The sequence below is a fragment of the Vulpes vulpes genome, chromosome 12, assembly GCF_048418805.1.
Source record: "Vulpes vulpes isolate BD-2025 chromosome 12, VulVul3, whole genome shotgun sequence".
In the NCBI taxonomy this organism is placed as follows: domain Eukaryota; kingdom Metazoa; phylum Chordata; class Mammalia; order Carnivora; family Canidae; genus Vulpes; species Vulpes vulpes.
This window is the reverse complement of record NC_132791.1, coordinates 58,306,851-58,332,767: the sequence shown is the minus strand read 5'-3', so window position 1 is coordinate 58,332,767 and position 25,917 is coordinate 58,306,851. Positions and strand designations below refer to the sequence as shown.

The window sequence follows — 25,917 nt, the reverse complement described above, 5'->3', positions numbered from 1 at the left end:
TTTTGCTGGTTGTACGTTTTTTAGTAAGATTATCTTTTTTTCATATCTCTTCCCTCTCTCCTGAGAAACTGTTAGGTCAGTAATAATGTAACCCATTTAATACATCTGGTCAAACCAGCCTTGAGTGGGTTGACCAGATGTACCATTCTTGAGGAATGAATCATATGAGCTACAGTATCAACATAGCAAAGAAACAGGGCCAGCTATTTTAGAAAATGATCAAAATCAATAATCAGCTATTTATCATTAGCAAGAAGACACCGAAGAACTTTAGTCCAGAAACCAACTGGATGCTATTTGCAACCTAAGAAAAATTGAAGAAATATTAAGCAGGGGAAAAAAAGGAAAATTAGCCTATTCCTAAAAACTCTCCTGACTGGCAGCAATCTCTTCAAATGGTGTATCTCGAAACATGGGAGTTCTTAGGTCTGGGTGGGTTTCTGTTCTTTTTTACTTTGTGTAGGCCACAACGTGAGTTGCAAAACTTGACAGGCAAGGAAAGGAGTGTGTGTGTGTTTGGGGGGGGGGGGTTGTTGTGGAAATACAAAAGCAGCAGATTTCTTTTGTGTGTGTGTGTGTGTGTGAAGATTTTATTTATTCATGAGAGGCAGAGAGACATAGGCAGAGGGAGAAGCTGGCTCCCTCTGGGGAACCTCATGTGGGACTCCATTCCAGGACCCTGGGATCACATCCTAAGCCAAGGGCAGATGCCCAACCATTGAGCAACCCAGCATCCCTAAAAGCAGCAGCTTTCAAGTGGCTCATGTGGCAGCTAGTGAGCTACATAACCAGGATGCTATCAGGTCCGGCTGCTGATGAGAAAACAGAAAGTGCTGGCCTATGGTGAATCAGAATTCTGCTCTAGTAACAGAGAGTAAAGCCCAAAGTTCTTGCTCCCTCTGTAAGCCACTCTGCGGCTTTCATCAATTTTAGAATGTGCTCTGGCTTAGATCAGGGGCGAAACCAGAGCAGCTGCCCTAAATGGGCACTTGGCTTACCACCAACATGCTTGTTTCTTGACTTGGCTCTCAGCAAACCCAGTGCAAACACTCAGCATTCCATGGCTGAGGCCACACACGGAAGCCATCAGGTGAGGATGGCCACAAACGTACTTTCACACACTGGGGAGAAGAGGTGGGGCAGAGAGTGGTGAGGTGGGGGAAGGTCAAGAACAGGGTGGGAAGGAGGAAGCTTCATGGATGCTTTAAAATCCATGCCAGATATTTCCATGGATATCAACCTGAGAAAAGTTGTCTTTTAAACAAAAGCCTCACCCAGTCCTCTGCACCACTCCTTTTTTGCCAATCCCAGGCAGTGCCAAAACAAATTGAAAAGCTATTAAGATTTGTGGTCAAAAGAACAAGCTCCAAAATATTTGTGGATGTTACCTAAAGAGGCCACACAGTGATAGACTGAGGTAGAAAACGAAGAACTGGAAGACAGAGTATCACATGCCACAAGATGACAGGAGGAAAGCAGACCTGCCAAAAAAACAAAAAAACAGAGAAGTTTCCAGAAAGTACCCTCTCAGCAACCCCTCTGAAGGAGAACTAGCATATTGAACTTTCCACATAATTGCTTTTCAGGTCTGTCTCCCAAATAATCCCTCAGTGAATACCTAAGTCAGCAAAACAAGTGGAATTTTTATATTGATCGTGTAATACTGGCAGATCTGTGAGCTATCAGCCTTAGTGAGGGCAAACTCATAAAATATTGCCAGTTGAGATAAGAAGTTTTTAGCTAATGGAAATGATATGGAAAATGGGTCCATTTTCCTTCTTTTTCCAGATGGCAGACTTTTTTTTTTCATGAATGGTACCTATTTTTTTTAATTAAAGATTTACATTTATTCATTTGAGAGAGAGGGAGAGCATAAGTGAGGGGAGGGGCAAAGAGAGAGGGAGAAGCAGACTCTCTGCTGAGCAGGGAGCCCAAAGTGGGGCTTATCCCAGGACCCTGAGATCATGATCTGAGCTGAAGACAGATGCCTAACCAACTGAGCCACCCTGATTGATGCCCTGCTAGAACCCATATTTATGGCAATTATGCCATGACTAGCTTTCAATGAGCCCATAGAGCCAGCCCAGTACAACCTCCTGAGTAGGCTACACTGTGGGGACATGGAGCCTCCTTAACAGAACCTGGATGACAGGACCTGCATCCTGGGCCTCTATTGACTGACTTTCAAATCAGATCCTTCCTATTCTACCACCAAGTATAAATGGACCTTCCTGCCATTAAAGTTTCTGGCATCCAGTTACTTGGTAGTCATGCCTCCCAGCTGACTTGGTCCCTGGGATTCTGGCATCTGGTACTTGACGGGGCAGCACCCCCCTCAAAGACTGAAGTATTTTCCAAACATGCTATTTGTTTCCAGATGGTCAGCTCTTCTATAAATCAAATATGCAATCTAACTTGTTCAACAAACATACTAAATCCCTATTTTTCTAAGGTTGCTGGTGCTGAGAGTCCAACAGATAAGGTACTGCTCTCACCCTCAGAGAACTTAGGTATTACTAATGTGTCACAGTGGTTGGGAGTCAACCCAGGCTATTCAAGGCCATGTCATGGAACCAAAGCAAAAAATACCAATGTCTTACAGTCATTCTGAACTGCATAGTTTTCAAAGGGCTACTACATATATTTTAATATTCATGATCTTAAGTCAAATTCTCACTAGGTAACTGAAAGAGATCCTTAACATCATTTAATTAAATTTGTGCTATCTCTATGCCCTTCCCCTTTAGTGTACCTCCGTCATTAACCTCCCTATCCTCAGAACGTAGGAGCCATCACGCTTCCATTCCTTCTCACAAATATTAAAATCACTATCAAGTCTTATTTGTTCGGCCACCTAGAAATTATACTCTCACCATCCCCACTGCAGTCACCTTACCCAAGCCATAATCTGATCTCACCAGAATTATTCTGGTAGCCTCTTAATTGGTTCCTCTGCTTCCACTTTTGTCCATGTCTGTTCTCCATACAATAGCCAGTGATCAGGGGGTCCATAACATGCAAGCACATTATGGTGAACTTGGTCCTGGCCACTTTTATTAGGCCTAGAACAGTGAGCAGTGATAGAACATGCAGGAGGATGAGGAATAACCTGGATTTTGCAGCATCAGTGACCTCACACCATCACTTCTCTTTGAAAAGGCAAGAATGAATTACCTTATATAAGGCTCAAAAAAGACAGTTGTAATCATTTGGATGCATGCCACTTTACAGACATGGCATAATGGACACTACACATAGTGCTACATTCCAGTGGGTATGGAATGAGAAACAGAGGAAGACCAGGGATGAACTGAGGAGACTTGGTGAAGCATGACAAGGCACAAAAGGATGTGAAGAATGAAGCTCAGAAGCCAATGAGGTCTCCCAGCCACCAGAGAGACGTTAACCCTATCATGAATGATGAAACCAGTTAAGAATTCCCTCCACACAGCAAGGCCTTGAAGGGTAAAGAACTCTCATTATTATCTCAGCCCTGATACCATTTGTCTGGTGATTATCAGAAGACTGAGCAATAGAGGGGAGGGTTGTATTTAAAATGCTTATTAGTTTGCAAGTTCCTTCTGCACTCACTGTAAGTCTGGCCTACATACAACTGGCATAGTTGTATAGTTGTGCCTCATAGATGCACCGCCTGTCCCTCTTCTCAGTATCTCTTTCACTGAAAGTAAACTCATGTTGTATTTGGATGGGCAGAGAAATGACACCTATAAAAGATCTAAAGGGATGAAATGTGCACAGAGATGATGGAAAGCTGTTTCACCAGCTCCAAACTGGAGTCCACTTTACTATGCTTCACCAGGGTTGGTTTGTCTGTTTTCTGTATTGGCGTAAAAACGGTTAGTTATTTTAGCATTCTGGTGCTGCATCCATACCAAGACCACCGTGGCAGAGAGGAAACTATTAGCAGGCCGTTTCCCTGAGTCCCGGACAACATGGGTGGGTGAGACAACATCACTTCAGAGCATCTCCAAGGTGGTCGGGGTCATTAGCATCCCTTTGATATTTCTAACATGCAGGATCCAAGCCCTTCTCTTCTCACATTTCAGGGTATGTGAGTCCCTTGTGATGAGTCCACTTTCTTTCATAAATCAGACATGAGTGAGGGGAATTAATGTCTTCAGAACCGATGCTTTGCTGTTGCTACAATGGAGTAGGCTGCTGGCAGGAAACTGCCTGGAGGGAGCAATCGATAACTGGAGTAGAGAGAAGAGGGCAGAGCACAGACCACAAGTCCCCCTGGACTGCGCAGCTTGAGGATGGAGATTGTCTTGTTTGTCTCTTCGGCCCCAGAACCTCTCAGGTGCTCAGCACTCACTAAACTCTCGTTGAACCGAACTGATAGTTGCAAGAAAAGAAAAGAGAAGAAGGGAAGAGAAGAACCCAGGGATGGAAGGAAGCTAGTAAAAATTAGGGCCTGGGGGTATTAGAGGAGAAAGAACTCTGGTTGGAAATGAATGGTGAGTGGAGAGAAAAACAATTTTTTTAATTGAAAAAACAATGAGCCACATTTCAAGAAGATCCCACGAAAACATCCCAGGTGTGCATCATGCACACAGACACCCGTGTCCACAGACATGGGCACACAAGCACAGTCAATACCAACATGGAGCCTGAGCTCTTCAAGGGGATATAAGGGCAGAAGGGGTCTCAGAGGCACCCTGTTTGCTTCAGCCCCTGCTCCCGGGGATGGGGAGGAGGAGGGAGGCTGGGAGAGCTGAGATGTAAATGCTAACTGGAGGTGGCACTCAGGCCAGCAGTATGTCCATGGACAATGTTGGCATGGACACCGGACCCCTGGTTCTTTCCTTTGTTCCGCAGGAACACAAGGGATCAGCCTTCTTCACTAATTCTGAAGGAGATCCCTCCTAGTCCTGTTTCCTAACATAAACCAAAATTACCTGACAATCTACCTTGTTTTTAATCACCTATATATAGCTACGAAGGAGCCGTTCTCTATAAATAGATTTGCAAAACTGGGCTGTGCCTTTTGCAAACATTAAAGTAGAAATGGCCCTGACACAGATCAATAACGCCCATTTCCCTGCGCTGCTCTGTTTATTTTTAGTCCCTATAAAAAGCCCAATATTTGTAGGGAAAACTCTGTATCACCTTCAAGAATATTACCAACTCTTGACCTGGGCAGAAAAAAAATTTTTTTTTGCATTTACTTTATTCCTATCATTCCTTTTCTTTCTTTCTTTCTTTCTTTCTTTCTTTTTTTTTTTTTTTTTTTAAACAGGAATACAGACTCGGCAGGAATTTGTTCTACTACCTCATTACATAGATTCAGGCCATTGGGGAAAGAGATCGTGAAGCTTATAAAATTCCATACCTCCTTTATTACTCCCTGTTTTCTTCCATTTGTCAATTTATCTAAGAGTTCAGTTCTGTATTCCACACACAAAGAATTGTATGCTACTGCACAGACACCCAAAGAGTGAGCTTTGGTTGCTTAGAAATAGGAAGGAGTATGACCCACTGCCTCACCTCCCTTGTACATTTTTATTTAGTGCATGAAGGAAACAGAGCCACAGACACCAATGCGGAGTGTCAGGAGGTTCAGCAATATAAAAGGTGCATTAGAAAAAGCACTGGAAGCAAGTAATTGGCACTTGATTATCTACAAGTGTTGCCTTCCCCATCTCTGTGTTTCTTATGGAGTTTAGCAAGATGTCCTCACATGATTGGTGTTGTTTAACATCAGGCAAACAAACAAGTTTCTCCTAAACACAAATGATATTGTGATTATTTCTTGCACACTGGAGTCCCCATTGAACTTGTGGATTCCACAGAGGCCCAGAGAGTGTTGCATGCTTAGTAGCCAGGCTGAAGACTGTAACAACACACACTCAGCAGGTCTTGATTGAAAGATCAGGTTGTGTTTCATTGTGTGGCCCTGTGTAAGTCACATAACTCCTTAGGGCATTCTTGTCCTCATCCAGGGGCTTTGTTAGAGTCTGTGACAGCAGCTATTCATGGGCATGTGATTGCTCTGAATTCCGGACAAAATTTTATTTGGCAGCACGTGGGTATGATTTTACCCAAATAAGGTACCTATCTTCTATTGTCTCAAAGACCCTGTGGCTGTTCCCCAAAAGTTTAAGAATCTTCAGTCAAGGGTAGTATTCTCCAAAATTACTGGAGTAATAAAATGCTTTTGAACAAGCATGCCATGCTTATGTGCGAGATATATACAATGCAGTACACTAGGTACATTATAAAACGGAATCAAGATCACAGAAATACAATGTAAATATGAAATAAATAATAGTTTGCTTCTTAAAATATATTTCTTTACTTTCTTTAAATATATTTAAGAGTATCCCTCCCTATCTTACTAAACAATCATTATCAAGAACAACATAAATGAATATGTTTCATGTCTGAAAAGCTAGATTAATTATTTGTGATATGTTCATTTGAATGTCTAGCCGCAAGCTCAGTTTATTTCACATAGCTGGGTTGCAATTTTAAGTTAAATAAATAAATAAATAAATAAATAAATAAATAAATTTAAAAATCATAGTGTAAACATTTCTAAACACCGTTTTTCACAGCGTTCTCTCTGTAATAAGTTTCCTTAAAATTCAGTTATTTTCTTAGTCTTCAAATGACATCTTTATCTTCAAAGCTCAAATTAGTTATGCTTCATGTTTTAAAAAAATGACCTCTAGGTAGCATACTACTCAAGTTGCTTATTATCACAGAAATGGTTAACAAAATATGGAACCTTTTCCTTTTTTTAGAAAGAAAAATGAATGGAGCTTATCTCTAAGTTTGACAACTCAATTATTTTTCAATAAGATAACCAGCAAACCTCTGTGAGGTACAAAAGATTTTCATGGTCCCATCTCAACTTAATACAAAATATTGTATTGCTTCAACTACACTGTATTTTACAGGTTGGTTTGTTATAAAATTAATTATGAAGTATCCTCCTGCAGCATTTTGTATACCTCTGGCTTCAACATCTTGGCTGCACCAGCTTGCTTATGAATGATGCAGTGAATGAATTTCTCTCTTGTAATCTCACCCTGGAATCCTTCTCTTAAGAAACAGCTGCTTTTCAAGAGGAAACAGTACTTGGTTTTTCTCACAAAACATTTTCATAAAGATTGTGAATGAATCTCATCTAGGGGTGGCTCACTAGAAAGGAGCACTTCAGTGTATTTTATTGGTGAAGCAGAAATGAATAAATATAATAGGCTAGATCTAACATCTTAACAAATGTAAAACAAATCTTCTGCCCTCCATAACCTGTTCTAATATGGTATTTGTTTCTTCATGATTCAGTAATAGCTTCAAAATACTTTCACAGCACTCTGTGTCAGAGAAACTCATTGTAGATAGTCCTCAGCCATAGTATCTTAACCGGTTTTATATTAGGAAGAACACATGTTTCTAAAGATACATAGTTTTTTAACTTTTGTATACAAATAAAAACTTTGAAATAGGCTTCAGAACACCATTTAATTGAGTCAAATTTTACAAAGGTCAGCAGGTGAATTTAACCATTCATTGGTTTAAAAAGTGCAGGGTTTATTCTCCATATTTTTCTAATTGTGGCACTTTCATATTATCATTAGGAAATTTTTCAAGGCAAAGTATGAACTTCCTTCCAATATGTCCCTCCTTAATGCTAGTACTTGTAAATCTATAGTTTGTTTAGTCCTCTTGACCGTTTTGAAATTGGGGGCTAACTTCTGATAGGAACTGATTGTATTGTTATAGTTTTAAACTCCTATCTTGGCCTGTCCTAGAACAGAGCGTAAACTCCATTTTCAAACTGTTCCCCTGTTCTTGCTTGCACAATTCATGATACTTTCAAATTCATACTTTGTTTTTGTTTTTACCAGAATCTATTTAAGCTACTTGCCTTATTTTTTGATGAAAGCGAGTTGAGTTTAAATTAATTAATCTTATACAAATTAATTTAACCTGACACGTACAAATACAATGCAACATGCTGTAGACAAGTGAAGAGGCCAGGCACTGTCTGTTGAGGGAAACCTACCCCTCCCTTAGATCACGGGGCCTTCTGACCTAAAATACAGTGGAGGGTGCAAACGTCAATTCATGTCCTACTAAAACTTAATTTTTCTTATTTTTGTGGTATAAAAAAGTGAATAGACAATTCTAGCAGTTTCTTCCCATGCCCCAGTGGTTTACCTTGCAAACTCAACTTTGGACACCCTTATGTGGATAATCTCTAGTGCCATTTCCATCTCAAAAATTAAAAATTAATGTATATTCTGCTAGAAGGGCACTGGCTGTCATTGTTTGAGTGCTCAGAGAACTCCTGGATAATCCCCAAACTTCTGTTTCCTGGCAGCTCCATCCAAAAACCCAGTGAGTGAGGAATGAAAGCAGGTCACCTGGGTGAGTTTTCTCCTGCTGCCACCTAGAAGGGAGTCTGGCTGAATTCATCCAGAAGAACTAGGTAAGGCTGAAAAGTCTCTATCTCCCCATTAGCCTACATTCACATACCCCTCCAATGGACTGGCAGTTTTCAGCCTCAACAAACATGCGATCATGATGTGTCACAAAGCAAAATTATTCAACATACACAAAGTTTCCCTAGGAAGCCTGGACAGCTGCAACTGGGCCAGGGTCATGTGTTTTCATGGTTGTTCTGGACAGCTCTGTTTTGTGTGGGAAGAAGAAACAAATTGTATTCCATTATGTGGAAGGGAGAAATTTTCTAAATTTAGAGTCTTTTATCACCTGGATTATTTTCTTTGAGCCTGTTTTTCTACATTTGCTGTGTAGGAGCTCAGAAAGTCTAGTACAGCTGACTACATCCAGCAGTAACAAAGTCATCCGTGAGGCAGTGGATCAGACAACTCAGTCCAGTGACCAAAGCCTCTTTCAAGAGTCTGAAAGGATAGTCATTCACATCTAGGAGAAATGATTTATACAGCAGCAAGAGCTAGTTACCCCTAAGTAAAATCTCTTAAGGCACTAACTTACACCAGGATAGGAAGGTTTTTAAAATAAAGACAGGACCAAAAGATGATCTCCCAAATGCGTCCAGTCAGATTTCCCCCATAAAAGCTAGCTTCTCTCCTGTTTGGCAAGAACTCCTAAGCAGGACATTCCAAAGCCTCCAATTCCTTTCAGAGGTCAACCACTCAAAACCTAAGAGTCCTTCACAAAAGCTAAGAATAATTCATCCTTAGGAAAATAGCTTGATTGGTGATGTCTGTGTTTGAGGGAAGGGAGGTCTATCTCTTTCATTAGAAAAAAAGTTTTATTAATAATAAGACAAAAATAATCCAATCTAGGTTGTTCTCTATAATTTTGGAGATTCCATCAACACTATCATCAGAGACTAGAGATAATAAGGATTATTTGTCTCTCCATTAAAATCATAATACCCTTTTCGTTAAGCCTTTGGAAAGTGACAAGATGGCTCTTACAAATTAAGTTTTTATTTGTGCTACTTCCTTGCACACAGGTTTACAAGCACTGATAGTGTATTTTCTATGCAGAGACAGAAGTTATTAACTATATGAATCCTGACTGGATTCCTGTTACATGTTTGCATACTAGATTCCCTCTTTCTCTCTCTTTTTAATCTTTTTAAAGATTTTATTATTTATTTGAGAAAGAGAGACAGAGATAGCAAGAGAGAACATGAGTGGGTAGAGAGGGAGAGGCAAACTCCCTGCTGAGTGGGGAGCCAGGTACAGGGCTTGATCTCAGGAACCTGGGATCATGACCTGAGTCGAAGACAGTTGCTTAATTGACTGAGCCACCCAGGTGCTTCTCTCTCTCTCTCTCTCTCTCTCTTTATTTTTTTATTTATTTATTTTTTTAAACAGTGCCTTTGTTTGTTTTTTTTTTTTTAGATTTTTTAAAAATTTATTTATGATAGACATAGAGAGAGAGGCAGAGACACAGACAGAGGGAGAAGCAGGCTCCATGCTGGGAGCCCGACGCGGGACGCGATCCCGGGACTCCAGGAACACGCCCTGGGCCAAAGGCAGGCGCGAAATCGCTGAGCCACCCAGGGATCCCCTCTCTCTCTCTTTTTAAAAGATTTTTATTTTTATATGAGAGAGCATGGGTGGGGAGCGGTGAGGGCAGAGGGAGAAGGAGAAGCAGACTCCCTGCCAACAAGGGCGCCAAATGTGGCTTGATCCCAGGACCCCAGGATCATGACCCTAAGCAGAAGGCAGATGCCACCCAAGCCACCCCCTGCCCCAGATTCCCTCAATTTTCTTATGAAACCAGAACTCCACAACCTATCACACCCAATCCCCCCCCCGCCTCATAAATTGCTTGTTCTGGCATTGAAGTATGAAACCTACTGGTTACTCTTGCTTGGAATTTTGTATTTGAGTTCTTGTACTCAAAAGAGATAAAAGAAACAGCTAAAACAGGTATTTAAGCAGCTAGCTAGTAATCAGGTAAGTATTCCCCTTAACAATTAAAAGTTACCAACCAGACAATTTTACATCTTGCTCCCTATAGAAAGGAAAAATAAACAGGCTTGAAAGATTAATAGAATCATACAGTGTTAACACCAGAACGAGTGTACAGATATAATCTAGTTCTCCATTCCTTTTCCCAAAAAAGGAGCCTGGTATCTTGTTCTCATCTACCTTAGTCAGAGGCAGGGCCAGGACTAGGCTCAGGGTTCTGACTAGGGTGCAAGGAGAATGGGGGGCCTGGCCATCTGGTCATTTATACTGACATCAAAAAGAAATCTCAGAGCAGAAATGAAAATTAGAGATTTCTAAGATGGTAAAGAGTTCCATAAGACACCTAAAGATGTAAATATTTATTAGTTATCCATACAGTTTTAAAACTAGGAAAGGAATTTTTCAAAGATTTCCAAAGCAAAAATCTATTTCGCACACTCCAAAATATCTTCAAGGATGTTCCCACCAACCCTGTCAACTGACAATTCTCGGACAGAGAATGAGCTAACTCCATAGCTCACAAGCAGCTTGCTTCATCATTGGTGAGAACCAGGTACACACAATGGCAAAACCAGCCTCAATTGCAACATCATTTGTGTTTTCTCCCATCAGAAGCCAATACCTCTTACTGCCAATCGGAAACCATTCCCAGAATTTTCATTCCAGAGAGATTTCTGTAAGAGCTGGGTTTGCAACCCCTTCTCCAGCATTCTATCCTGGATCAGGTATAAAAATCTAGGTTCTGTATTTAAGCTGGAGAAGGAATAAAGAGTAAAAACACTGTCAAAACACTTATTCCACTGAGCCTCCACACCACTCATCTCACCTCTTGAAAGTTACAACTTGCATGAAATAATCCTAGTTCAAAGTAGAAGGTTTCAATCTGCATTAATAGCCTTTGAAAACGTGAGCCTGGGAAGGCCTCTGAGATTCAAGAAGTGAGACTTTCCACAGAGAATACATGGAATCTGTAAGCCGGGGTACTTCTGTGAAGGACTTTGTGCTAGAAGTGAACGAATACTTGGCGTTCGAGTGACAGATTCAAATTCAATCATCTCGGCATGCTTCCACCTACTCATCCAAATAACTGCCGGCTCTCTGGGCTTCTGTTCAACTGCCTAATGTAGCATGAGGCAATGGCCTCTCTCTGAATCCAAGGCTCCATCTTGGCCTGTTCCCCACCTCAACCCAAAATAAGATATTGTCTCTCATGGGGGCCAATGCAGGAGCACTGCTTTTCTTCCTAACCTTTTATTTAAATATTAGAATATGCAAACACATGCAAATTAGGTATGGTCTGTGGTGAGAATTCCCACATATAAATAATAAATCTTCCTTATACTGCTCAAAAAAGAAAAGGAAAGGTAACTGGATTCCTTAAAAGTGTTCCCACCACATCCCCACACCACCTCACCTTCAAATATGAAGATAAATGAGACTTTAAGAGAATTCATTTTTAACTAGTTGCTCATTCTTCACTAGTGATTTCAAACACCAGGTAAATCCGTAGCAACAATTCTGTATAGGTGAGTATTGCTTCCCATTTATACTTTTAGAATGTAAAGGCTGCCATTTTAATTGGTGTTCAGAGTTCTGCCAATGTACAAATCCAAGCAGTTCAATTATTTTGCCCAACTGGGAAAGTGAGTTATCTAGAAACAAATGGGAATGACAGATTAAAAGGTTATCCTTGCTAATACTTTCAAATTGGGCTAAAGTTAGTTATACCCTGTTGAGTCTTTCCACTTAGGATGAACAATGCAGCAAGCATGGCGAGACATATTGCTTGGGCCTCTAATCTTAGCTGTGACATTTCCTGTCTCATGTTCTACCATCAATAGTGACCTACTTGCTATACCATGTGATTTTCCAACTGGGGCTTTTGATGCTCACACATGGGAAACACAATTATTTTTATATTTAGCACAAAGTGTAGCCATGAAACATTTCAAATGATTTCCAGTTTGAGATATCCACACTAATCTTATTTTGTGGTAATCTTTTTTGCTTTGTCATTTAAAAACATAATAGTTGTGACACATTAAAAACAAAGCTTTCACCTTTTTTTCTTTTTAAGCAAACAGTGCAAGTGCTACATTATGTCAGGATCCAATAAACTGAAAACTAGCAAAAAGTGAAAGACTCATGTCCTACTTACTTATCTTGTTAGAAGAACTGGAAACAAATGACTCTTGTTGAAAATGATAGGAAACAATACTGCTGGTTATTATTGAGGTTTGAAGTCTTTAGAAAAATGAAAATAACTTATTAGTGATAATGAAAGAGTAGACAGAAGCCAACACTCAGAAATGGAATGGAAGTGTACAAAATCACAGGATTTATTAGGTAGAACTACAGTCAAAACTAAAAAAGTCACCAAAATGCAATGCATAATAAGATTTGAATATCTAGCAAGAAATCCTTCCAATACAACAAAATATGTCTGACCAATAATCAGGAAAGTTGATTTACCAGGCAAAGTAAAACTGTCACACATAGCTTTCAAAATTAAAAAGCCATCAATATGAATTTATGTCTGTCTGTATGCATGTAACATAGCAAATGACTGTTCACAATTTTAAGTCTCGCTAACTTTGATCCACAAACCCTAAAGAAATGAACAGAGGGTCCAACAGTCTAATGAAGAGTATTTGTTCCATATCACTTATGAGTAAGTAGATTCCCAAAACTTAATGTAATCTCCAAAACAGATGCCAGGAGTCTGCAATACACTGGTTTCAGTGAATCTCCTCAACTCTGTGGCTACACCAGCTCAAAAGCAGCTGCTTTTGTGAATCATAAAAGACCTTTCAAAGCACAGTGTGTTCACACATGGAAAAGCACATGTTCTACTTTGCCTCTGCCAAAGAAGCTTCATTGCCACCCCCCCCCCCATACAAGTACTTGGGAAATATTCCAGCAATATGTGTGTACCCATTATGGATTCTTTCTCATTGCTACTGCTTTTGCTATACATTTTGTATAACCTCATGCTGTTTCTCACCCACACAGCTTAGAAAGAAAAAAAAAAAGGAAGAAACAAAGCCTTTGTCAAGCCATAAAAGGGCCAATCTACTGTATATGAAAACTATCCTGTCAAAGGCAAGTCTCTCAAGAGGTTATATAGACCATGCACCTGCCTAATTTAAATAATAATGATATGTTGACCCATCCCTTTAATTACTTATCTCCTTGTCACTTGGGCCCTGATGGGCTCTTACCCAATTATACACACCCAAATTTACCCAGGTTATACAGTGAGGAAGAAAGGGGTCCCCGCCAGGATATGCAGGAGGAAAGTACCATGTGAACAACATCAAAATATCCTCTTCCCTTTCCTGCCCATTCAGGTTTTTCTGACTTGTCTCTGATGTAAAACATAAAAACAATCTAGAAGAACTAGATTAAGAATTACTGTCAAATAGAGATGTATTCCACTCACCATAAAATTTAGATCTGCTTCTGGAAGTCTGATACAAGAGAGTTTAGCTGAGAAGCATATTTCATAGTAATTACTCTAACAGGTTTTTTTTGATAGGGGATAGCCCTAGAAGGCAGAAAATGGTGCCAAGCAGGTTTAGACTGATACTCTGCATGAGGAAGATACTGTGGTTGGCGAGATGACCTGGGGAAAGATCTGGTGAGGATGAGCAGGGTGGAGGGGAGCATGGCATTCCTAATAAAGGGAAATGGTGATCTATTTGGTTGAGTGGCAAAGTCACCCTGGAAACCTCAGAAAATAATGGTTCACAACATATTTAGCAAATGACACAGCAGCCCACAGAAAGACAGGGAAAGAAAGGAAAGAAAAACACAGAGGCACATATTTTAGGTGAGAAGATCCTGAGCTGAAAGGCAGAGAAAAGCAACCTCAGGAAGGTACTGCCTCACATCTGCCAATCCCCCCCAAATTAACAAGGGAGGTAAAATATTTTTCAATTTGCACCTTCATAATTACTTCAGAATAATTAAGAACATAGTTCTAGGAATCAATTATTTTAGTAGATACATGCGTTCAAATGAAAAATTATGTGTAAGTAGAGAAAACAATTTTGTTTAAGTAAATTTGCCACTGCAAATTATCATGCAATTATAATTCTTCCAATTTACAATTTAACTTTATATGTATACCTCCAGTTTTTAGGGGTTTATGCATAACACTAAAGGAGTTGGCATCCCTAACACTCTCATCAGTACAGAAACCGCAGTTAAGGGATGCCTGGGTGGCTTCCCCTTGAGTGGTTGAACATCTGCCTTCAGCTCAGGGCATGATCCCGAGGTCCTGGGATCGAGTCCCGTATTGGGCTTCCCGTGGAGAACCTACTACTTTTCCCTCTGCCTATGCCTCTGTGTGTGTGTGTGTGTGTGTGTGTGTGTGTCTCATGAATAAATAAATAAAATCTTTATTTATTTATTATTTTTTTTTAAAGTTTTTATATATTTTTTTTAAATTTATTTATTTATTTATGATAGTCACAGAGAGAGAGAGAGGCAGAGACACAGGCAGAGGGAGAAGCAGGCTCCATGCACCGGGAGCCCGACGTGGGATTCGATCCCGGGTCTCCAGGATCGCGCCCTGGGCCAAAGGCAGGCGCCAAACCGCTGCGCCACCCAGGGATCCCAATAAATAAAATCTTTAAAAAAAACCTGCAGTTAAGAATATTACTCAAATTTTCCTTTTCTATCAGCTCTCCTAAAACCTTTATGTAATACCACTATAAGTCTACCTTTCCCCCAAATAATTCTGATGTCTTTATCTTATTTTGTCCTCAGATAGAAAAGTAGGTTTTGTTAAGTTTCCAGATTTTATAGGAGAAAATTCTGAAGTGCATGTACTCAGCTCAATGACAAGTGTGATCCTTCCTGAGTCCTTGTATAGGAGCAAAAGGCAGCCTAAGGATTATCAGAGGTCAAAACTTCTAAATATTCATTTCTTCATTAACTTAGTCATTGATTTTTCATTCATTCTACAAATGGATCCAGGCTCTCTGTTCCTGTAAATTATTCTAGTAGAAACAGACAAAAACAGGTAGACAGGCAGGTAAATTATATAAGATTATGGCAACTACAATAGAGGGCAGGATGATGGTGCAGAAATAGAGGATGGGGGGCAGAGCTCCTCTAAGTAGATCAGATGGGATGGTCCTGGGAGGGACCCATGAAGGCGAGCCCTAAAGGGAAAGAATGTAGCTACAGGCACAGGTGCTGAGGATGTGTGATCCAAGCAGAGGGCACAGCAGATGCAAAGGGTCAGAGGTGAGAATGAGACCAGTGTATGTGGCTGGAAAACTAGTGAGGGCAAGAGGGTAAGTAATGAGGTCACAGAGATGGGCAGGATCCCAGCACTCAAGGCCCTGCAAGCCATGGTAGTCTTAGGATTGCCATCATCTTAATCGTCATCATCTTCTTCTTCTTCTTCTTTTTTTTTTTTTTTTTAGATTTTATTTGTTCACAAGAGACAGAGAGAGAGGTAGAGACAGAGGCAAAGGGAGAAGCAGGCTCCCTATGGGGAGCCTGATGCAGGACTCGATCCCAGGACCCCAGGATCATGCCCTGAGCTAAAGGCAAGACACTCAACCGCTGAGCCACCCAGGTGCCTCTTGGGACTGTCTTCTGAGGCACAGAGAAGCCATGGAGAGTGGGGAAGGGACACAGGCAGACGAACCTAAGCCAAAATCCTATCTTAACCACTCAGTAGCTGAGTGAGCTAAGCAAACGACTAGCTCCTCTTGGATGTTAAATTCCTAATTTATAAAAGGACACTTAATAAATCATAGCCAGTTACAATCATTGGTAATTATTATTATTGTTAATGCTATGATATGTAAATAAAGTTAATACAAATGTTTATATTCAAGTAGACCTACACTGCAAAATAATATATCTGAAATACAGCACTGAGAAATCAGCAAATTGTTTTAATCTTTTTTATTCAGGAAAGATCATATACTGACTGAGTACGAATAGACATAAATTAGTACATTTAAATTCATTAGGGTTTATTGTGATTCTAATCAGAATAATTATTGATCTTGGCTTATTTTCTGCCCTTAATTAGTCTGCATTGTGGCTTTTCTCTCCCTGTCAATCTAGCCTAGCCACCTTGTGTCCAGAATATATAGCATTTCAGTGGTACCTACCAACTACACAGTAGTCATAAAGGGAATTTCAGAGTTACTTTCCAAGTCACAATGTATAGCAGACACTTATAGCTGCTTGCCAACATCTATTGCCCCCTCACTCCCAACACACTTCTTTTTTACTAACAGAATCCTAATTTTGTTCAAAGTCACCTCTCCCTTCCTGGAAGCAATGATGGAGAACATCTTGCTAGTGACTGATGTAGAGATGGAGCATGTGATAAGAAGACAGGACTTCGCAGACTCTTCTCAGTAATATTTTCATCTCCTTCAAAAGGAGACCTTGAGTGGGGATGGTCTATTTTCTGTCTCTAGATATTATAATGCCTATGAGTGACATCTGAATAACTGCAGCCATCTTGCCAAGAAGATAAGAACCAGTCTTAGAGTGGAGTGGTCCCTAAGGATGACACTAGTAGAAAAATGAAAGGAACCTGTATTTTAATTTTAATTTTAATTTTAATTTTAATTTTAATTTTTTTGAACCTGTATTCTTGATGATGTCATTGTGCCACTAAATCCTGATGTCTGCTCAACTTCTCACATGAGACAATACACTTCCTTAATGTGTAGGTCAATTTGAGTCAGCATCTTGTGTTGTGTGCAGAAGGTTTCCTGGCAAGGGTACCACATCACCTTTACATGGACATTTCCATTTGGAAACACCACTTGCTTCTTTGTCTCTGGGAAGCTCTAGGAATGGAACAAGGACTTCTGAATCTAACTCAGTAGAGCTATATAACTTCTAGATATGGGATGACACAGTGTTTTCATTTACAATACTAGGATAGTCACCTGGAAAAGCCCAAGGGGAAAACACCCCAGAAATCACAACAGGTAGATGGTGCTTTGGCCTTTCACTTGCCTAGTTCACTTTCACTTTCACCTTTCACTTGCCTAGTTCATAGGTTTTTCCCTGAACACCTAAGTGAAGTACACTCCTCAATGGGTTTATATGTTCCATAAAGCTTCCAATTCTGAGTTCTTATCCAATTAAAAGAATTCTAACAGGGACCATGTAGGAGTAGAACAGATCCCAGGTACAGGTCAGAGACTAAGAAAGCAGAATACCACACTCCACTGGGACAAGAGGATTAAGGGGGTAGAAGTACTCCAAAGAAGAGGTACAATATTATGATTTATAATCAGGAAACAGACCTGCCTAGAAAGGAAGGGGGGAATATCATAGTCATAATAGGACACTGGCTATCTTTGTTTCAGCTATGTAGAATTATTTTAAAATTGAAAATATTCAGGACTGGTAAAATAAAATATCCACCTCAAAAAAAGCATAGATGCTAACCAACTGTAGAGGGAAAGGTTGGAGTGCGATTACTGCTGGCAGAGTAGTGGGGGTTGGGAAGGAGGTAAAATAAAAGATCACATAAATGTCTAATGGTTCACACTAAGCAAAAAGCAGTACGGCTTGAAACCAAATTAGCCATTCGAGTCTAATCAGTATTTTTTCCTATAAGAAAAGCATAGAATTATAAATTTAGTCCATAATGGAGAACAGAAAATATAAGGCATACAGATTTCATAATTTTGTACAGTATTTGAGAAACATTACTTACCAAATAGGATGAACATTATAACTGGTGAAAATTTGCTAAGAGACCATAATTAAGACAGAATAGCAAATGGTGCCTTAGCTCTTGAAAGGGTCACTATCAGGATTCCACTTAACACCTTCATTACTGAACTACAGCAGAAATGGGAATTCATTCAATATAAGGATGGTGTCTAATTGTGAGAGATTGTCAAGGGCTGGAAAGTGGTAGAAAAATATCTGCAGAGGTTAGAAATAACACAACTTAAGTAGGTGGATCAGACTAAAGAACTTGAAACACCAAAAAAAAATAAAAAAAATAAGTTAAATAAACAAAGCAGAGAAACCTAAAACTCACTGACCCGAGTTCTGAAGGAAAAGCAAAAAGTGACAACTGTTTATGTTAGCTAGAAGGCAATGGATGACCCAGTCTCAGAAGAGAAATCATCCATGGTTAGTTAGAACAACAGATTAAGAACTTATCAGCAAAAGATACATCAGTCCACACATCATCCTATCTGTAAAGATATCAGGGGAGCCCTACCCTTTTCCGTATTCAGTGTATACCTGTTTGGATATTTGTAGAAGGGGTCATCTCCTTGATTGTAATGAACATGTCTATTGCTAGCAGAGGCTTGTGGTCTTGTTTTTTAACGACATCAAAAGGGACCAGAGGGCAGTAAGGGTGATTAAGCAGGTAAGGGGGGTGTCACGGGCAAGTATGGGTAAGGTGGTAAAAACTGAGGATTTGCGAGGCTAATTCCTTTATAGCTGTATTTAGAGTGTTTAATATCCCAGAGAGGAGAAGCTGCATTAAATGGGATCTTCTCCTTAGGATTGGAAAGACATACTGGAATGTTCTAGGAAAGTCCTTTGGAAATGGTAAAAAATGCAGTTAACTCCGGCAGGGAAAAGATGAATGGGAACATTGATTATAACAGAGACTTTATAGAGGAGAGTTCTTATGTGAACAGAAGGGAAAGGGAATGTTAGAAGAAAACATGAGTGGGTGGGTAGGGCAAAATGAAGGAGAAAAGTCAAAATCAGGAAAACTTACCAGGTTAAGAATGAGAATTTCCTGGCTGTGAGAACCTCAGTTTGTGGAACATATTCACAAAGTCTAAGAGGAAGATTTGGTATATGGGACTCTGAAATACAGATATGAGAAAATACCACATGGAGAACCTCCACTGGTCGTAGGGACGGGGATGGGTGGTGACAGATTCCACAGGCACTTGCCTGCCCCCCTCATGAAGCCATCCTCAAATCTTCCCAGCCATGAGCACCCAGATGAAAGCAGAAGCCTTGGGACAGGCAAGGGCAAGTGCTTCTTACTTAAAAGATCCAAAAGAAACCAGTGAGTCCATGACCTCATCTTCTCTGTTGCCTTGAACGTCTAAATAACTTTTAGATGGAATCACTCAGCTTTCTAATGATATTTTCTTGGCGGGTAAGAGAAGAAAGCACCTATGTTAACTGAGGCTTAATTTCCCAGATGAAACGAAAAATGGGAGTCCCTTGATCTCTGGCAGTCATTTAAAGTACATTAAGATCTCACATAAAAGGACTATCCTAAAGGCCCCAACCTCAGGCACTTACGCTTCATTTGGCTGTTCTATCAACTCCACCTGGACACATGGTCCACACAGAAGCTCAGTAAGCCCATCTGAGGTAAAAACTGAGGGAAGAACTTACCTAAGCCATCAAATTACATCATATACACAATTCTATAGGGGATGCTTCTTGAACAAAAGGAGATTTGGAGATGAAAAACATGATAAAAGTCTCTGAAATTAAAAATCTGCTGGAATTATTATTGTCTTTAAAAAGCTTCACTTCACAAATGTCAAGTTTCCCCACTATGCTGGGCTTTGGTTATCAGCAGCATGGAGGCCCAGCAGCCACATAGTTCCTCCATGGCCCCCACACCTCCCACAGCCAAAGCTAGCTAGTTGGTGGCCCTGGATGGCTGAGGGAACCAAAGCTACCTGACTTCAAAAGATGTGAGACTCAGGCTGTCCCAAGTCTCAAAGTGGGCCCCATAAGTTAGCTGCCTGTTCAAGATAGGACACAAGGGGTATGAGAACAAAAAAGGAACCAGGGGGCATGGCCTAGACTAGTGGACGGGGAGTGGGGGGTGGGGAGGTGGAGTTGGGAGACATTTCCGAAGATGTGACAAGAGGAGGAAAGGCAGGAATGGATGATAGTTATTCAAAGCATTGAGACATGGGCTAGAGCCAGAAGTCTGGCACTCAGATTCAGTTACGGCTACATTTAAACTAGTGGTGAGTACCTGTGTACACATCCTTTGAAGGCCTTACAACTGTTCACCTGTGATTCTTTGCAGCCTCTAGTGCATCTAACAACTAGTTCTTAAATACCCTTTCTCAAAGATGAGAGCTATGGGTCTCTGCCCTCCGGGAGCTCCCAGTCTGGAGGGGGTGGAGTTACAAGAGGTAAAGGTTCTGCTAACAGTGTACAACCCGCCCAAAGATGGACGTGGGAAAGCTTCCCACAGACGCTAATACTTGAATTGCATTTGGAGTTAGTTAAGTAGAAAAGAGGTACTACCCATGATAGGTACTCAGTTACTGTTTGCTAATTAATTTTGATGTGTTATAATTACTTGGAAAATCGTTCAAGGACGAGGAGCTAGTTCTTATCACCACTGTTTTCATTACTGTCAACGAAACGTAAACCTATTTTAGTGTCTAAAGATACAATCTGAAAAAATACTATACCATATCTTTGGCTGAGATGAGTGTACATATAATTTTTCTAATTATGAGGCATCTTCTTGTTCTACTTATCTCATAGCAAAAAGTTTTAAAAGCTTTTGAAAAGATCACATTTTGCTCACTTGAAATATGTGTGTATATTTTAGCATAAAATATACTTGGCAGCTGCTAACATAATTGGATGGCTACGCCTTGCAAAAACTTGATTTCTTTTTAATCAAATTTTTAGAACCATACTGGGTTTCTTGCCAGTGTTACAATAGTGAGCAATAAATACATCATTAGATCAATGGTGTTCAGATGATGGATTACTCCAAAGATACTTCCAGCCAAGAAGAATAAACCCATAGTTTCACTGTGCAAAGATTAATAAAATATTGTTTAAAACATAGATACTCGGTTAATATAACAGGGAAGAAAACACTGCAAAATAGAGCACAACAGCCATGGGTTTATAATGTAGTGATATTGATCACGATTTTCCTAAGTACTCTAGAGCAGCCACATCATTATATATGCCTCTGATTAGACCCAGAGATGAGAAGGAAAAAGTCATAAAAAAAAGGAAACTAACCAGAGGAAGGCCTGCTGCTATAATAAATTATTTAAAGCAAGCAGGGCGAGCGGGTTGTGAAGACAATATAAAACAGAATCCAATGCCCCCAAGAAACCCCAAACCATCAGCACCTCTATAAATTTCTTACCACTCTGTCTGGCATTTTACTGGAGGTGCTTCTTTGCCACCACTCTCCCCATTCCATCCAACCCCAACCCTTCACTTTTTGTCAGTTCTTTTCTCAGAGCTTAACATTTGTTTTTCTTCTACAACCTAGGATGCTGTCTTCAGTTCTATTTCTCAGCTTGTATCAGAAGAGTGTCTGTCTGTGAGGCCACAGATGAGTGCATCTGTCACTTCATTCATCTGGATCTTAAATTTCCCATGGAAACTCTAAGCTCAGAATATCTAATATGACACACGTATCAACATGACTTTGATATTCTTCTTCTCCTTTTTCTCTTACTATTGTTGTAGTTTAATCCACAAAGGGAAAGCTAGGGTAAAACTTCTATAGCTCAGTGGCTGTTCTATGTCAGAGGATGTGACTAGGCCCAAAGAGACTTGTAAAGTGAAGGTAGAAGCTTGAAAGGGCATGTTGAAGGAAAAAACAGTCAAAATGGCTAAACTTTAAGTATTAGGAGATATTAAAGCAGCAGATTGACTTGAAAAGTAGATATTTTATAGGTAGAGTTTTCATGGAAGTAGGGATGGGGAAAGCAGGGTAAAAAAACTAGAAAAGCATCTGTCAAATTCCTTTTACCAAAGAATTTTGTCAAAAGTATGCCATGGGAAAAAAAAATTGTTGCTTAGAAGCTTGCAGTGACCCATGGCCTAGTTTCAAGAAAAGTAGCATTCTACCATAGTTTTTTAAGTAGGCACACAAATCCGACTGTGTAGTCAGGAGCTGTGATTATACCTTAGGCTTTAAAAATGTTCTAGGTCCATTCATCAAGCAGAATCTGGGCAAATGAAATATAAACAACTCCATTCTGCCAGCATAAAAACATGACTAGCAGCCTAACAGGACTCAAAAGGCACTTGGTGTAGGTCTAAAATATGAATCCAAAGAATTCTACACATAGGCTTTGCTGGATTGCGCTCTGTGACCTTTAGCAAGTTATTCGCCATTCCCGGTTAAACCTGGCTGGTTACAGTTTGGGTCATTGAACCAATTATCATATCTGGTGGCAAACTTTATAAAGAGAACTATTTCAAGGTCACATTCAATATAAAAATAAATTTGAAGAAAGAGGTAAAAAAATTGTATATGATACAAATGACTAAGCATAATCCTATCATATCACCATAATGCTAAATAAAAATAATTCAAATGCAAGGCCAATTTCTCAGTTTTTGGTGTTATCTTTGAATGTGGAAGACAGGATCTAAATATTATTCGTTTGCGGCTGCTGTTTGCTCATCTGTAACAAAGTGGGAAAAGAATGATCGTACTCAAAGGATTGTTAAGATACGTGACCTATAAACATGCCAGCCAAGTGCTCCTTAAAACAGAAATTGCTCTGTGAAAGTCCCAGTAATGATCCAGTGGCCTGGAACAACCCCAGTTCAGTTCCCAGCCTCTCCATGTCCTTTTGTCGTCAGGCAAGTAAATATTCCAGGCACTTCTGGCCTCTGAGAAGTCATTAGGTTCTTTAAGTACATGGATGATAGAAAGAGGGAAAAGCAACAACTTCTGAAAGATCCTTTCTCTTTAAAGCTTATCTAGAAGTTTTAAATTGAGAATTATGCCAGTCTGAAGTGAGAGAATAGATCCTGAATGTCAGTATCAAACTGTAAATAAACACTAACTGGCTATAATTACTAAGTCGGAATTCCCACTGATTTGAAAAGAGAAGTAGCGATCAATTTTCAACCCGTCTCTCTATGATGCTGAAAAGATCTATCTATCCAATTAATTGGACTGCTCAAAATACTTCTGAGTTTTGGAAAATGGGAACACCGGGCCTCTGGATAGGTGCCTTGGGACACCTTCCTGATCAAGAGGCAGATCAGCTACAGCTTCCCAAAGAGATGCTTGCCCTTGGGTAAGTCTGTACTAGTCCTACTGAGGTTCTAATCCCCAAGTCTGGAATGGCTTTGGAGTCAAATGAAGTTCTCAAGGACTGGGATTCTTCTACTCTCCGGGATAAATGTCCAACAATGTGAGTTATGACTGGCACAGTACCTCAGAGCACCACAGAAACCCACTGGACTTGGAATATACAATGGAGGGACTAAGATTGGAGAGAGGTCTTAAATTACCTTACTTCCAGAGAGACTTCCTTAGAATTGGGGCTAACTTGGAAGAGAGATAGCTGAGGATTCCAAAAACACTTTTGAACACAGAACAAAAGGTGCCACTGTTGGGGACACAGTGTTAGAGTGTTACCTATAAATTTCACAAGGCTGGTAAATGCCACCTGGAAATATCAGCACAATTACTTGTTAAATTAACCCACAATGGTCCATTTTGTTAATTAACCTACATTAACTCACTATGATCATCCCTCTGCCTGTGTCTCTGCCTCTTTCTCTCTGTGTGTCTCTCATGAATAAATAAATAAAATCTTTAAAAAAAACCTGAATTTTTTTAAGGTTTTATTTATTCTACAAACTGAATTTCTAAGGACAAACCCAGTTGATTCAGATGATCCTTATCAAGGCAGGAGAATTATTTTGTCTTTGTAGTCCATCAGAAATTTAAAGACACTCACGATTAGGAATATGTGTATTTTCCCCAAAATGTTTTAAGTACCATAAAAATGAAAACAGTACTTCTTGTGATGAGTTCCTAAGAACCATTCCAGTTTATTCTGCCCACATATAATAAACACTATTATTAAAATGTAATTATGAGCATAAAATTATTGGGAAAAATATCAACTATGCTTCTCAAAAATATTGCCTTTATTTTGTCACCAAAAGTAATTATGTTATTAAAGGAATTTATAGTTTTTTTAAGTATCAGTCACTTGGCTGCAGGGACTTATTAAGCTGTTATACTCCTCCCATACCCTTTTAGTCATCAGAATTTTTGTGATAAAGGTTTTTATTATTTCTTTAACTGAATTGTGAATCATTGCAACCAGTGATAAGGGTGAACATGAATTTATATCCAGGTTATAAATTCCTAAAAACATGTTTCATTAGAATTACTAAGGCAGTCTTAACTGTAGTAGATTAAATAGCCTCTGCAATAAAGCTCTGTTTACTTCTATTAAGGATTTTTTTTTTTTTTGCACAAAACAATTCAGTTTTAATGCATTCTCTTAAGCAAAAGAAAACAGTTTCTGATATACATGCTACTGCAAAGCCGTAAACCAGTGTTGCATGGTAATGTGACAAGCACCACATTTCTTTTCTAGAGCCATTTTTTTTCTCTTACAAACCCCCTTTCCCCAAACCATTGGCTATAATTATTTCACAAAACGTAGTTTGCCATTCTTAAAGAGTCAAACACTCCTTTTCTCCCTCACCAAAATCACAAGTTCAGGCTGAATACTGATTGAAAATAGAACTTGAGAGGCAGTCTTTGTTTGTAGCATGTTGTTCCTACTAAGGGTTGCCCCCCTACCCACACTCCACCCTAGTGCTCCAACTGCAGTGACTGAAGTGTACATGCTATGTTTTAACAGATGGGCTGGCTGGCGGCTGCTGGGCTGTAAAACAGGAACTCGGAATCTGCACGCAGTGGTATTGAACTAAACGCTCGTAAAGTTCATGGACATATACACTGACCCAGACTGACCAGGCAGATTCAGACATGCACTTGCACACACACACTCCCCCCCCCCCCCCCCACACACACACTCATCATACACCCCATTGATCAGAGGGTCTATCTCTCCACCCAGAGCAGTTCAAGGCCGTTTCCCCCTCCATCTATTTCTCTTATTCACCCATCAATTTTGCACACACATGCTCATCTACATATGCATATACAAGAATGGGTAGTTATATCTCTCAACGTTTTTATATATTTTCAAAGATCAAAATATTCGCAAATTGTGTACCCAAGTGTCTAGTACGCTCAGTAAGCTCTCTCATCCATATCAAATAGGATTTACAAGAAAATATTGAATTAAATTCTGTTTAGTCCACACATAATATAAACTACATATAGGTAAGTAGCCGCCCTCAGAAAAACCAGCTGCTTTTAGTCCTTATCGTTAAGACAGAGGAGAGGAAAAATATCCCAGACTGGGTCACAAACGAAGTATCAGGTTTAACCTTGAATCCTGTGTTGTCAGTTCCTATCACAACTTCATCACTTACAACACCCACCGGCCAGCCTGGAGGTCCCTTTCACGGTCTCGTCTCGGATTCTCTCGGGCTCCCTGCACGGGGACAAACAGCAGCTCTCCCTGGTCCTAACGAAATCCTTCAGACACACCTTGCAGGTGATGTGGAGGTCCAAACACCTCATGAGGGATACAAGTGCTAATGGAAAGTAATTACTTTACAAAGTTTAATACCCGTGCCG

General features: G+C 39.9%; 1 protein-coding gene across 2 annotated transcripts in view; it reads right to left on the bottom strand.

Annotated features, from left to right (window-relative positions):
* MARCHF3 (membrane associated ring-CH-type finger 3) overlaps positions 1-25,917 on the bottom strand; it is a 178,342-nt gene that overhangs the window by 110,759 nt on the left and 41,666 nt on the right. The window lies entirely within an intron of this gene.